The sequence below is a fragment of the Pinus tabuliformis genome, chromosome 1_1, assembly GCF_031772625.1.
Source record: "Pinus tabuliformis cultivar Carrire ecotype Pingquan chromosome 1_1, CPIR1, whole genome shotgun sequence".
Lineage (NCBI taxonomy): Eukaryota > Viridiplantae > Streptophyta > Pinopsida > Pinales > Pinaceae > Pinus > Pinus tabuliformis.
The window spans coordinates 461,651,605-461,668,412 of record NC_142297.1 but is presented as its reverse complement, the minus strand read 5'-3'; positions in this window follow the sequence as shown (position 1 = coordinate 461,668,412).

Here is a 16,808-nt window from a genome sequence, read left to right as displayed (position 1 = left end):
CTAGACAACGAATTTGTGGTATGCAAGGATGCTTGCAATATAGGACTTGGTGGAGTTCTTATGTATGAGGGACATGTAATATGCTATGAGTCACGAAAGCTAAATGAGCACGAGTAGAATTATCTGACACATGATCTTGAGTTGGCAGTGATCATCCATGTATTGAAGATGTGGAGGCACTATCCTCTTGGTAGGAGATTTGTACTGATGGGCAATATCAGTGTATTGAGGCATCTATTTGACCAACCAAATTTCAATTCTAGGAAAGCTAGATGATTAGAAATGTTCAACAAGTTTGACTTTGAGATCAGGTACATTAAAGGTAAAGAGAACAAGGTTGCAGATACTCTTAGCAGTTGGATCCAAGTGAACCACTTAACAACTTTGAGTTCTTATGAGACAGATTTACAGGCTCAAGTCTTACAGGTAGGTTAGCAGGATAAAAAGTACATGGAGCTCCAACACATGTTACAACATAGCACAGGTACAAGTGGGTGAAAACGTGAAGTTGGGTTACACTTTTGTGAGAAATTCCCTGGAAAATTGCACTATCTCAATTTTTCGGCCGAACCAAAATTTTCTTCGGCTGAATTTTCTATATTTATTTAGCCAAACTATTATACTAACATTAGGTCGAATAATTGTCCATTTAGATTAATGTCGACTGTTAAATGGATTTTTTGCTAGAGTTGAAAAATCGACAAAAAAATAGTTCGACCGAATAAATAATTCGGCCAAACTAGTTTTTCATCCAAAAAAACGTTTATATATATGAGGGCCCTAACGTTATTGTAGAATATTCTCCATCGTTAGTGTGTTATTTTTATTGTGTTGAGAACTACTATTTTGGATGGCTCATCGATTCGTTGGAGCAAACGATCACGTATGTGCATGAATTGTTTTTTTTCCACTTTTTTTTTTATGGTTTTTTTACAGTTTTTTAATTTTTTATTGGTTTTTTTGCAAGGTTGGTTGGCGCCAGAGGAAGTTTTGCAAGATTTTTGTGCAAGGTTGGTTGGTTGGTGCCAGGGTTGGTTGCACCTCATCGTCTTTGGAGGAATTATGTCAGCTTCCTCAGCTTCCTCGTCTGAACCAGGTATGTTGACTTGTTAGATTCTAGGGGTAATTTTTGGATTACACACCATCAACCATTTACAACCATTGTCACCATATAATTATGGAATCTAAATTTTATGTTCATAATAATACTTATAATATTCATATAGGAAATAATTATTTTGACGTTTTGAATTCTCAATTTTGTAAGAATTTTCTAGTTTTAGCATCAAATTGAATAGATTGATTGAAAATTTGATTTTCCTCTTACATTGGACCTCAATTTTTTCCCTTTAAAATTAAATTGTAAAATTGCTTAAAAACCTATTAAAAATGCTTTATAGTAACCTTTATCTGCATTTTGGATTGTCATTAGAATACAATAATATTTACTTGGATTCTCAGTATCCACATAATGGAAAAATTTTATGCTGCCTTTTGAAGACATTTTCGGATATCTAGATCTGAGAATTTATTTTAAAAGTCTTTCAACATATAGTAGATCAAGGATATTTGGATACTAAATTTCCAGATCCAACCTTCAAAGAAATATGTATCCACCTAATATCTAGATTTTGACAAATATTAAATGATATTTTTTTCTAACTTTTCAATTTTGTAGATTTAGGATATCCATATCTGACTCTTTCTCTAATTTATGATGTTTTCGAAGACCATAAATCTAGATCCAAATTTGATTTTATTATGAATTAATGATTTTTTTGGATTATGGGTTTTTTCAATTTCCCCCTTCAAATGACAAAACTAGCATATACAATAAGGAGAGGAAATCATTTTTTAATACCTTTCTGCCATCATAAAAGCAATTCAAACCTAAAAATAGGCAATGAAGAGTTGGTAACTACCTTAAATAAATGGTGTGACCTAACTACCAGTTGCCACTATAACTCCTCTACTGCTAAATATCTTTGTGCAAGAAAACTCACAAACAATGATAGCTCCTCTTGTCTATTTTTATCCTTACAATAGCAACGATCCGTCTGCTAATCATTAACCTCTTTATGCACTACTTTTAGCCTTTAAATTCACACTTTCCTTTATCTTGAATGCACACAAAGAAAACAATATCACTCTCATACCTTTCTCCTTGTAGTTTGTGTTGTTATGGGGTGAATGACACTACTTTTTTATGCCCAAAATAATTATGGGATAGGGGCCCTCATTTTCCTCTAGGAATATCTCTCCCCTTTTGGCTGCAACAACATACATTCTTATCCACATTTCTCTCAAAAATCTGGAGGAAGTGAAAATTTTAGCTTATTTTGTCAGCATTTAGCATCATTATAAACAACAACTTACTTCATTGATATCATGTCATGTGTTAAAAACTCCTCATGTTCAACAACCAGGAGAAGAACCAACACCCTTCTCACCTTTTGATAGAAGCACTTAATTCCAGGATAGGAAAGTGATACTATTGATGAGCCTCAGTATTGAAACAAGAATGCTGCAACTCTTAATGCTACCAAATTTAATTATCAACCTGGGATTTGTACAAACTTAAAAGGTATTGACACTATATGTGAAACATATGATGTGTCCTTCCTTCACTTTCATAATGTAATGGAGTGAATGTAATCAAATCCTAAACTAATTGCAGAAATGCAAATACTCAAAATGGAAACCTTAACCTATTGCAAGAAAGAAAATAAAAGGAAAGAAAACCTATTTTAATTTCATAAAGAAAAGATCATGAACTAAATATCAATAATTACATTTCAAAGAGTTTATATCCATTGACAAAGTTCATTGGATGTGGCAATCAAGAAAAACATTATTGTATTATCCAATTCATAAATATGTCCATTAACCCAAATTGTTGAGATGTTTTACAGGGGTAAAAGGGCAAGTCCTAAGTGGTGTTTATTCCTCCTCAACCATTGACTTAGAGCCTAAGGGTTATGAATCAACCATAAGGGACAAAAACCAAGATTTTTGAGCAAATTTAGGCAAGTATATACATGTTGGAAGAGTTCTACAAGAAGCTGCTATAGGAAATTAGAGGCTGCTTTAAGATGTTATAATTCACCGAAATGACCAAGAAAATCAAATCCAAATTGGATGGGAATTTTTTTTTTTTTATTAACTAGGATTTCTTAGGTCTCCATTACAAGTGGAATCCCTCAAAAATACCCTTGTTAACACAAGCTAAAAAATAACAGAAAAATACTAGTCTAAAATCTAGAAATTCGAGAACTAGTGAGCTAGTTAATCTATCAAATTCCTAACCTAATCAAGTGAAAATGAAATGGGATAAATTTTTTCATTAACCTAAATGTTTTTATGATATAATTCAAGTGGAATCAACTCAATAGAAGCTCATTAGAATGTTCTAAAAATAGTAGAACCTTACTGCTATTTACCACAAGGGACTTCCAGAAATTTAGATTTTGGAATAAGCAAACTATCCAAATAGCTAAATGATTACTATGAACTTCCAAAGCTATTACAAGGAGGAAATAATTCTTGTGATCCTGCAAATAACTTACTTCAACCATTTAACCCAATCCTACAAGAAGAAATCATTAATACTAAATGTAAAAATAGAAAAAGAGAAGAACAAGAGATGCATGTGAATAAGAAGTGAAAGGAAGAAAAATAAATGATATAAAAGGGCTTTGATGCTCCTAGGATGGCCAAGCCCAAGGGAGCTTAGATTCCTATAAAGGAGACCAAGATTTAGAAGATGAACATGGAACAAATCTTTATTATTTCCATCAATGCACTTACATCCCTGCAAGAAATGAAAGTAGAGATGCAAAAAATACGAGTTCTCCCCACAAGAAGACTAATAAAAATCAACCCCTAGAGGAAAATTTGACTTGGTACTTATACAAAATGATTAAGAAGAATTACCCATGAAAGGAGGAAGCTTTCCCCTCCAACATCCCTCAAATTGTGGATCTAGTTCCCTACACTAGGAATCTGCATTAAATGATAGGGAAGACATTCCTAGATTTTCTCAATCATTGGAGCTCCAGAATTTGTGCATGATTTCATGATATCATGTTGATTTATTATTCAATATTGATCATCCTATAGTAGGGAGCAAGTCCCTAAATTATCTCCTACTCCAAATCTTCATAATCTACCCAATATTCTCACAATATTCTAAGAAAATAAGTAATATTAGGAACAAATATGCAATTATCCATAAACCTTCATAATGAACATATTAAAGTTAAAAATACGTTATCTAATGCAAAAAGAGAGGTTTAATGTGTTGAAGGATGGTTATATGGGTCTTAATTTCTGTCTAATTTGGAGGGGCATCATACCCCCTGCTGAAAGTGTTGCTCATCCTCTAAGCAATTTAGTGACCTCATTGTGCTTCATTCATGGCCCTGGTGGCCTCCGTGATTTGTTCTATAGTTGTTCAACACTTTCATGTAGCAGATTTCTGCCTTCCTATAGAAAATTCCTTTTAGTTGTTCAATCATGACTCTCCTGGTGCTTGGCTTCTTCTGAGAGGCTTGGGACTCCTTTATTTTGGATTGGAGCGAGGTTATGTCTTCAGTTTTCTTCTTATTCTCTTTTTATCCTTTGTTCTGATTTTTTTTAGGCACTTTATCTTATGTTTCAGTTTTTTTCTTTGTCACACTCTTCTTCTTCTGCAGATCCATCCTTGACTATTTCTTTAAGTCTAGAAAATATTCTCTATCCATGTCAATAACATTTTTCCATGTATTCTTAAGGTTTGTGCAAAGGAACCCTGGTGCCAATTGTCAATTTCATAGCACTCATCATTTTAGCTTATGGCAAGAGGAAGACTGATTCTTGTTGATGAGTGAGGTGAATAATAGTATGTCAATCTCAAAACAAGTTTATTCTCCCATCATAATGCTCATCCTTTCAAGAAAACTCCACAATTCAATTTTTTATGGTTATGCTACAAGATGTTTAGTGGAGGAGTTTTGCAAAATTTCATAGAATTTTTGTTTGCAAGAGGTGATAGATCAAGTACTTACCCCTTATTTGAAGACTCCTTCAAATTTATAGGGTTTTGTGGAGAATAATCCTTAATATAGATCCCATTTTTTCTTTTGGGACAATCTTGTAGCAAGCTAACTATCTTCTATAGCAGCCCTGTTTTTCTTGTAGCAACCATGTTTTTCCTGTAGTAGCTCCATTTTCTCCTATAGAAAATAAGTTTTTTCCTTGAGCTTCTTAGTTATTGTTTCTCTAGTGGTTGGCCTCCTCACAGATGTAAAAAATTTCTTCCCTTCCATTAAATATTGCACCCATTTCTCCTAGTGCTCCTTCTCAGGATTTTCTGTTTTTCCTATTCCTTTGTATTTCTTCTCTGCCCTTCATGGTATTTGACTGTTGTTGTTGCTATGTGTGTAGGTCCTTTGTTGCTTCCCAAGGTGCTACTACTGCTGATGGATATTCATGCTTGGAGTGGTAGAGTGCCTCATGAGCTGGTATCACCCCCTCTACTTATGGGAAAGGGAAAAAAATAGGATTATGGCTTGCTGTAATGGTTGCACATGCTGCTATAGGAGGAGATTTTCTTCCTGTAGCAATCCTTCCTTATATTTTAGGGTCTTCTAACTATATGGGAGTGATGATAAATTATGTACAGGGTTTGGAGGATGATGCTAGGGCTCAGAGGGAGTAGTGTAGGTTTCTGAAAGTGGAGAGGATGTGCTCTGTGTGTTTTTTCAAGAAATTTTTAGGGTGGACCAAAGTGTAGGGTTTGTTATTGAAAAATATTAATTTTTTCTTATGAAATGGGATGGATGGATGATGGATAGATAGTGGATATGAAGTGGATGGAGGGCTTGGAGTGCTTTGATGACTTTGCCTTTGCACAAATTTCCTCTTTTAACTATTGTCCCCATTCCTCATAATCATCACCACATTGCATGAGTGAGGGAGTTAGCTACAATTAACTGTTTGAGGGTGGCTTAGACTGCTGACCCATCCTTAGCTTATAAAACCTCACCTCTCATGAATTGATAAAAAATTTATAACTATAATATGATCAAGAGAATGAAGGTTTTAACCCTGTACAGAAATTACCCGCATACAAATTCTAAAACACAGAAAATAAACAATGAGAGAACATAACACATAAAACAAATATACACAGAGATTTTCCCCTGGATCCCAAAACCGGGACTACCAGCTTGATTTTTAATTATGTTCCTTTCAATATTACAATACATATTTATACATGCCGAAGCATATAATACCATGGACCGAAAACCATCACGTCCAAAACCATAGGTAGGTCTGCCCAACCTAATATAGGGTCCAAAAACAAAATTTCCCGGGGTGCTACACCGGACCCCATAGAGGGGGGTTACCTGCACCCCTCAAACCCCTTGTGACCCCCCCGCTACACAATCGGCGCAATGAAGGGGGGGCTCTTCCCCCTCTCTAACCCCGCGGTTAACTACGTGGGCTAGTCATGGAAAGAATATAACACAACCCAACATTCTCCCACTTATTGTTTTCTTTCCATAGGGGCCACAAGAGAGCTTAGTCATTTATCTAGCCCTGCAACGCCCATTTTTTCTCTACACCAACAGAACTTCTCAAAGCTCACAGATTTTGTCAATGCATCTGCAGTATTCTTCAAAGTGTCCACCTTTACCAGCAACACCTTTTTTCCTTCTATCATATCCCTCACAAAGTGATACTAAACATCAATGTGCTTTGTCTTTGAATGATATGCAAGGTTCTTTGCCAAGAAAAATGCACTTTGGATGTCACAGTCTATCCTTATAGCTCCCTATACTAACCCCATATATGAACACAATCACTGCAACCAAACTGCTTCCTTGCTTGCATGAGTGGCTGCCATGTATTCTGCCTCTGTAGTTGATAGTGCCACTATAGATTATTTCTTACTCATCCAACTGACTGCACCTCCAAATAGGTTAAACACATACCCACTTGTAGATCTTCTCTGATCCAGATCTCCAGCCCAGTCTGCATCAAAAAAGTCACGAATATCCACCACTCTATCCAATCATGGTCTTCCTTGGTAGCAAAAACCATAATCACTAGTGCCACGCAAATACCTAAAAACCCACTTCACTGTTGTCTAGTGCTCCTTCCCTGGTTTTGACATAAACTTGCTCAATACTCCCACTACATGTGCAATGTCTGGTCTAGTACAGACCATTGCATACATCAGGCTACCGACTGCACTTGCATATGGAACACGGGACATGTCCTCTTCCTCTTCTTGTGTCTTGGGACACTGTTCAGTAGATAACATCACACCTACAAGAATAGGAACCTTCACCGGTTTACTATCCTGCATATTAAACCTCTGCAGTATTGTCTCGACATACTTCCTCTGGTTTAACCATAGATTCCTCTTTTCCCAGTCTCTTTTAATTTCCATGCCCAAAATATAGTTTGCAGCACCAAGATCTTTCATGTCGAACTTGGAGGACAATTGGGTCTTCAAATCTTGGATAGTTCCTTTGTCATTTCCAACCACCAACATATCATCCACATACGAGACCAGATAAATAACATGGTCACCAATTAATTTAAAATACACACAGTGAACTGCTTTGCTTCTGGTGAATCCAAGTCCCCGTATGTATCAAATTTCTGATACCACATCCTTGGTGATTGTTTTAACCCATACAGAGACTTCTTTAACTTGCATACCATTTCTTTCTTACCCTTCACTGCAAAACCTTCAGGTTCCTTCATGTAGATCTCCTCTTCTAGATCCTCGTGAAGAAATGTTGTCTTCACATCCATCTGTTCTACCTCAAAATCAAAAGTAGAAGCAAAAGATAAAAGTAATCTAATAGAAGCTACCTTGGCAACAAGAGAAAAAATATCACCGAAATCAATTCCTAGCACCTAGGATTAACCTTTTGCTACTAATCGAGCTTTGTATTTCTCCACCTTTCCTTCTGCATTTGTCTTCTTCTTCTTGAACACCCATTTGCTACCAATGGGTTTCCTTCCAACCGGCAACTCCACCAAATCCCAAGCCTCATTTTTGTGCAAAGATGCCATTTCATCAACCATGGGCTCTTTCTAGAGTTTTCCATCCTCTGAATCTACTTCTTCCTTCACAGTTCTGGGATCATCGTCAGTAACAAATAAAGAAAAATTTGAACAGAAAGAAGATGGACTATACCTTTCCGGCTGCCTTCTTTCTCGAACTGATCTTCTCACACCCGGAGTTTGTGGCTCTTCATCTTCTGATTCCTCCTCTGCTATAGAGTCTGATTCTTCCTCATTAAGCTCAAACTCTAGCTTCTCAGGTTCTTTTGGTTAAACTTCATGTTTAATAACATCTTTCACCTCTCCGAACACCACATCTCGGCTATACACAACCTTCCTTGTTACTGTGTTCCAAAGCTTATAACCCTTTAAACCATCCTTATACCCAATAAAGATGCACTTTTCAGATTTACTATCCAACTTGGTTCTTTTCTCCTTTGGAACATGTACATATGCGTCACATTCAAATACTTTCAGATGTGAAAGAGAGGGTTTCTTACCAGTCCATACCTCTTGTGGAGTCTTATCCTCCAACGCTGATGAAGGTGATCTGTTGGCCAGGTAACATGCTGTCTCCAGCGCCTCTGTCCAGAATTCTTGTCGTAACCCGACACCACTGAGCATGCTTCTTGCCCTTTCCATCAACATCTTGTTCATTCTTTCTGCAACTCCATTTTGCTCAGGTGTGTATGGAGTAGTCTTCTGCCGTGCTATACCATACTTCTTACAGAATTCTTCAAATTCCTTGCTGTAAAACTCTCCACCGTTATCTGTCCTCAAAACCTTTATCTTCTTCTCTATCTGGTTTTCCACCAGAGCCTTAAATTCTTTAAACCTATCAAAGAATTCAGATTTCTTCTTAAGGAAATATATCCATGTATTCCTTGAGAAGTCATCTATAAATGATACATAGTACACAGACTTACCCAGTGATGGAACCTTCACAGGTCCAAACACATCATTGTGCAGAAGCTCTAATATTTTTTTCGCCCTCTTACCACTCGAGGGGAAACTCACCTGATTCTGCTTCCCATATACACAATTTTCACAGAAATCAAAATCTAGAGAGCTATTACTCATACCTTCTACCATACCTTTACCATGAAGTATTAAAAGGCCCTTCTCTCCAATATGTCCAAGCCTTTGATGCAACAGTATGGTCTTCTCTCCAGAGACCACTAGATTTTCTGCTCCACTTTCAGGAACCACATAACTATTGCACCCATCAGTAACAGTGCTACCTTGCAGCTTGTACAATGTTCCAATCCAAACTCCCCGCATCAATACCAGTGCTCCCCAAACCATTTTGCAGGTATCCTTCTCAAAGACTGTTTTTACACCTGCGTCATCCATCTTGCTACAAAAATCAGATTTATGGCCAATGCAAGAATATGCAGAACAACCGGAAGTGTTCTAACCCTTCCACCTGGCAACTTCAACTTTACTTTTTCACGACCAACGACTATAGCCTTCCTGTCATCCCCTAAGAAGACATCACCATCATCATATTTCTCATACTCGCAGAACCACTCTCTATGGGGAGTGAAGTGAAGGGATGCACCTGAGTCAATCAACCATGCCTCATGATCTACATGTGTACTTGAAGAAGCCAAGTACACATCCCCACCTTCATCTAAGGTGGTTTTCGCCTCTACAGAAGGAGCATCATCAGATCTCTTTCCTTTGTCAGGAGCTTTAGATTTAAAATCCCTTTTGTAGTGCCCTTCCTTTCTGCATTTCTAGCACACCACCTTTACAGGTTTTCCTGGAGATTTAGATCTCCCACTCGATGACTTATTTTTGTTTCTGTTCTGGGACTGTCCTCGTACATACAAGGCATCACCATTTTGGCTCTCCATATTTTTCCATCTCATCTCCTCCGTCAACAAGGATGAGACTATTTCATCAAACTGCAAGGTAGTTGCATTGCTACCTATTGCAATAACCAAACTATCCCACGAATTTGGTAGAGAACACAACAAACTGATGCACTTATCTTCATCTGGAATTTTAATATCAATAGATAATAACTGACTTACCATAGTATTAAATGCATTCAAATGTTCTGTCACCGAGTCTCCATTTTTCATCCTCAAGTTATACAGCTTTTTCCGTAGGAACCGTTTATTCACGAGAGACTTAGATTGGTACAAAGTCCCTAACTTTTCCCACAAAGCCTTTGTTGTAGCTTCCCCTGATACATTCAACAATACTGAATCTAAGCCACACAATCGTATTGTGCTCTTTGCCTTCTGATCCAACTTCTTCCATTATTCATCGGACACTCCCGTTGGTTTAGTACCTAGATCTACTGCGACCCACTAATCTTTATCCACCAACAAATCCTCCATCTTGAGTTTCCATAACTCAAAACTCTGAACATTAAATTTCTCGATCTCTATCTTTCCACTGCTCGCCATCTTCATTCACCACCAGAATCGATCCCGCAGATCTCCCACTAGACAGGGTCTACCACAGTCCCGAGTGAAACCCCTCAGCAACAAAGGCACCCGCTTGAAGCCAAAACAGCTATGATACCAAATGAAGGTTTTAACCCCGTACAGAAATTACCTGCATATGAATTCTAAAACACAGAAAATAAACAATGCGAGAGCATAACACATAAAACACATATACACAGAGATTTTCCTTTGGATCCCAAATCCGAGACTACTAGCTTGACTTTTCATTATGTTCCTTTCAATGTTACAATACATATTTATACATGCCGAAGTATCCAATACCATGGACCGAAAACCATCACGTTCAAAACCATGGACCGAAAACCATCGCGTCCAAAACCATGTACAAAAAACCATGCACAAAACCATAGGTAGGTCCGCCCAACCTAATATAAGGTCCAAAAACAAAATTTTCTAGGGTGCTGCCCCAGAACCCATAGAGGGGGGTTACATGCACCCCTCAAACCCCCTGTGACCCCCCCGCTACACAATCGGCGCAACGAAGGGGGGGCTCCGCCCCCCCTCTAACCCTTCGGTTAACTACGTGGGCTAGTCGTGGAAAAAATATAACACAACCCAATAGAGAAGAGGTCAAGAATATTGCATACCTGTACCTACTTGATGGTTGTTGGAGAGGCATGAATGCTACTGCCGAGTTGATGATCGATCCATGGTCCTCTGGAGGTCATAATTTCCTTTTTTTTCTTCTGCACATGTCTTCATAGCTTGATGATTCTTTGATTGATAAGGTTGTTGTGTGAAAGCTTCTTTCCAATGCCCAATATGCTTCTAGTGGAGTTGACGGATGCCATCCCATACTCTAAACCTTTGTCTTTCAGTTACCATGAGCAAGCTATCTTAGTAAAATTTAGCCTTCTTGAAGCGTTGGGATTGGCCATGGGTGATGTTCACCTTCCTCACAATTTTCACAAATGTCATGCACCCTTCCAACACTTCATATCACCATTATTTTTCTCCAAAACCTCTCAACCAACTTTCTGTAGCTGTTCAGGACATCCCATAGTAGTTTCTTATAGCCGACTTGTTTTTCCCATATCTCCCCATTGTTATATTATATTGACATGAAATTTTCTGAGCATGTTTCCATCATACTTATGCACATCCCCATAAAAAAATATTTGCCAATGGATGCATGAATCTCGAGAAAAAATAAAAATGGTTGTAGGTGATGGAGGTCGATCTCTCGAAAAGTGTGCATTGGAATTTGTTGAAATTTCTTGAGTATGTTACCATCATCCATATTCATGTCCCCCTGAAACATCTCAACAAATGGATGCACGGTTTTCAAGATATGACAAAAATAAGTTTTTGATCTGTGTATTTTGGCTTCCTGTAGTAAAGCAGAGCCTTCCTGTAGCATTTTATGACAACAAGGAAAATGAATGGGAAAATCTTGGGAATGATAGGTGGATGGTGGAAATAGATGAGGGTGATGGATTGACATGGCCTTGGTCCTGTTGTAGCATCTGAGCAAAGGAGGAGAAAGTCCAAATTTGAATTTTTTTGAATAGGCTTGTGATCAAATTTTCTTTTGTTAGCTAACATGTTTTTGTTGCTTGCAGAGGTTAGAGAGTACCTACATTCATGAGAGAGAGATATATGGAGAATTTTTTTTTTTTCTTCTAGGCCTACTAGCCGCCTTAATGAGGTTTTCAAGTAGTAGACGCCTAGGTGCCTCAGATGAGAATTTCACCTAGGATCTTTTCTTTTTTTCTCTTTTTCTTTCCAACCCATTGAGCGCATCATGGAGGTTTTCAATCAATCAGCCAATCTCAGGTGCCTCAACGGAGGTTTTCACCTGAGATTTTATTTTTTTCTCTTATTTTTCATTTTTTTTAATTTCTTTTCCTATCCTACTCTACTTGAAAAAACAAAATCATTTTCAAGTGTAGGAATACTTCCAATGGAGCCACTTGCATAACAAGATGACAGATGAAATCATGTGTAGGCTCGAAACATATGCTTTGACATGTACCTGAATGTGAGATACCAACTGCTTTGACTGAGATGAGATAAAAAATTGTTGAAGAAGAGTGTGTTGCTGCAACTTAACAATTTTCTGGAACCATATTTCAATATAGTTGTGATGCCCCTAGTCCACTTGTTGATTTGGATCATCTTGGATGTCTTCTTCTTCCATGAAATTAAGATCTTCTTATTTTTGCTAATTATTCTCTTGAACACATAGAGGATATAATGGTGAACATCATGTAACTTTCTCAATCTTTGATTCTCGTGTTTTATCTTCATCAAGTGCAGCCTGTGATTCTTTGGTCTTCTCATTTGAATCTTCTTTTTCTGCATGTTGTCCTTCAATGATACCAATAGAATCTCTTTTTTGGAATACCTTTTCTGATCTAAGATGAATAACATTTAGATCAAGAGGAGATGTTAGAAAGTGTTATACCTCAACATTGTAAGTGGTTTGAGCTACATCCTTATGTGGGTTTGGAAATGGTGGTAGAGGTAGTTGAGTGGGAGTGGACCATTGAGATGGATAAGGTTTGGGTTATGGTTGTGGTGGTGGTGGATGGTAGGAAGAGAATGGAGTTGGGTATGGAAGATATTGAGGAAACTATTTAGGATATTGTGTATGGCTCCCATAAGTTCCTTGCCAACCTTGTTGCCAAGATTGGTTTTAGGGTTGAGATGGCTAAGTTTGCCAAGGAAAGGGTGTGTTCCAATTACTTTGAGATGGATGTGCATAAGATTGAAATTATGAATTAGGCTCTTGCATCATATCAGGTTGAATAGGTTGCCATGGTCCTCTTAGAGCTAAATAGCATAACCACATTGGCAATTGACTTTCTCCATTGTCCTCTTGGTAAACTTCCTTCAACCTTGATAAGGAGGGGAAATATTTAACACCATGTGATTCTACATGGACAACACAAATATCAACATCTTCCTTTTGCTCATTTTGTATTCTTAACATTTCTACTTGTTCACCTAGATTGCTAAGAATTTACGTTTTAAAGTCATCAAATAAATTTCTAAGTTTAGCTTGACTTATCGATCTTGATGCTGATTTACTTACTCTTGCCCTTCATCTTGATAAGTTCTTTCATGTTTCACGAATTTTTTCAAATTATAATTGGTATACATCACCTCTACTCATGAGATCAAGGAGTTCAATCCAATCATCCCTAATTTTTCTAAGTAAGAGGGTTTTTAGTGTGTCAGATCCTAAATGATGTAATTTTTCCCTCCTAACATTATACATGAACATATCTATTAGATCCTCAAGACTCTCATCTTCTTTTTGATTCATTCTAAAGATTTATTCTTTAATATCATGATTTTTATATTTTTCTAGAAATATCTTTTGCATATCATTCCATGATCTTATTGAATTAGTCCCTAAACTCATGAATCATTTAAGAGCTCTATCCTTCAATGTAACTAGAAAAAATATCAAATTTTGAGTTTTTCATAAGTAACCATAAGATCTACAAACTATTTCAAATTCAAAGAGAAAGGTTTTTGAATCCTCTAACCTCATACCATGGAAGTTGGGAAGGAAAGATGGAGGGATGTTCTTCATATGCACATTAGCATCAGTATCTTGAATGGGAAATCTAAGAGGATCTTCCTCATTGTCATAATATTCATCCATTTCTCCTACCTTCTCTATCACCTTTTCTTCTTCTACTTGCAAAAATGAATGGTGATGTGGCTCTTACTGCACCATGTGATCAAATGGGGGGGTTGGTGTTGGAGTTTTTTTTTTAATAAGAATGCTAATGCAATGCCATTTTCTGTTATTGAAATTAAAGATGTTGAATGCAAATTTTTTTATTTTTTTCGCAGAAAGTAAAAAGAAATGAATCAAGTAGGGAAGAAAGCAATGCATACTTTGACACCTCCCCAACAACGGCACCAAAAAGTGATGAGGCTCAGTATTGCAACAAGAATGCTACAACTCCCAAGGCTACCAGATTTAATTATCAAATCGGGGTTCGTACAAACTTAAGAGGTATCGATACTATATGTGCAACATAAAATGTGTGCTTTCTTCACTTTCATGATGTAATGGAGTGAATGTAATCAAATCCTAAACTAATTGCAGAAATGGAAATGCTCGAAATGGAAACCTTAACCTATTGCAAGAAAGAAAATAGAATCAAAACAAACATATTCTAATTGCATAAATAAACTATCATGAACTAAATATAAATCATTACATTTCAAAGAGTTTAGATCCATTGACATAGTTCATTGGATGTGGCAATCAAGAAAATCATTATTGTATTATCCAATTCATAAATATGTCCATTAACCCAAATTGTTGAGATGTTTTGCAAGGGTAAAAGGGAAAGTACTAAGTGGTGTTTAGTCCTCCTCAACCATTGTTATGATTCAACCCTAAGGGAAAAAAACCAAGATTTTTGAGCAAATCTGGGCAAGTATATACATGCTAGAAGAGTGCTACGAGAAGCTGCTACAGGAAGTTACATGCTGCTACAGGATATTATAATTCACCAAAATGATCGAGAAATTAAAATCCAAATTGAAATTTTTTTTTATTGACTAGGATTTCTTAGGTATCCATTCCAAGTGGAATCACTTAAAAATACTTCTGTTAGCACATGCTAAAAAATAACAGAAAATTACTAGTCTAAAATCTAGAAATTCGAGAACTAGTGAGCTAGTAATCTATCAAATGGATAACCTAATCAAGTGAAAATGAAATTGGATAAATTTTGTGATTAAAATAAATGTTTTTATGATACAATTCAAGTGGAATCAAATCAATTAAATCTCATAAACATGTTCTAAAAAATATCATAATATTACTACTATTTGCCACAAGGGACTTCCAGAAATTTAGATTTGGGAATAAAAAAACTAATCCAAGTAGGTAAATGATTAATATGACCTTCCAAAGCTATTCCAAGTATGAAATGATGCTTTTGATCCTACAAAATAACTTAATTCAACCATTTAACCCAATCCTACAACAAAAAATCATTAATACTAAATGCAGAAATAGAAAAAGACAAAAATAAGAGCTGCATGTGAATAAGAAATGAAAGGAAGAAAAGTAAATGGTACAAAAAGGCTTTGAGGCTCATGGGATGGACAAGACCAAGGAATCTCATAGTCCTATGAAAGATACCAAGGTTTAGAAGCTGAACATAGCACCAATCTTCATTATTTCGATCAATACAATTACATCCTTGCAAGAAATGAAAGTGGAACTGCAAAAATACGAGTTCGCCCCGTAAGAAGACTAATAAAAATCAACCCCTAGAGGCAAATTCGACTTGGTATTTATAAAAAATGATTAGGAAGCATTCCCCATGAAAGGAGGAAGCTTTCCCCTCCAAACTCCTTCAAATAGTGGATCTGGTTCCCAACACTAGGAATCTGCATTAAATGACAAGAAAGACATTCCTAGATTTTCTCAATCATTGGATCTCCAGAATTTGTGCATGATTTCATGATATCTTGTTGTTTATTATTCAATATTGATCCTCATGTAGGAGGGAGAAAGTCCCTAAATTATCTCCTCCACCAAATCTTCATAATCTTCCCAGTATTCTCACAATATTCCACAAAAATAAATAATATTATGAACAAATATGCAATTATCAATAAACCTTCCTAATGAACATATTAAAGTTAAAAATACGTTATCTAATGCAAAAAGAGAGGTTTAATGTGCTGAAGGATGGTCAGATGGGCCTTAATTTATATATAATTTGGAGGCCCTTCAACTACCCTATTCAAATTTTGTTAAATAGATCTTACAAACAGTCCTAGCTGATTTTGAGGACATTTCGTGTAATGTGCATTGGTTTATAACTGTAATTACCCATCCATGTGCTTGTTTATCTGGTGGGATGATCTATACAGTGGACTGTTGGTAGGAAATTTTTTTTTAATTATAATTATATTCTGTTATCCAAATCTTTGTTTGACGTGATTTTCTTATTTTTGAACTTCGGATGAAGGATAAAAACGTTTTCTTTCCAACAACTATCAAAGTGCTAATATAATGAAAATCAAACAAAAAAGGTTGGACAGTGCGTGGTTATATGATATGAAATCTGGACCTAAATTTCATATCTTATATGATATGGAATTTGGTTCATAATTATATATATAGGAGTATGCAAACTAAACTTAGTTATGGTGAACTACCAAAAATGGATCCTATCCTCCACCGGAGCTCATGGTTTGACAACGAAAAAATGCTTGGCCATTTCTATCCTCTCAAAAAACCATATTGAATAGCCAAGAAATTAGTTTAAACTT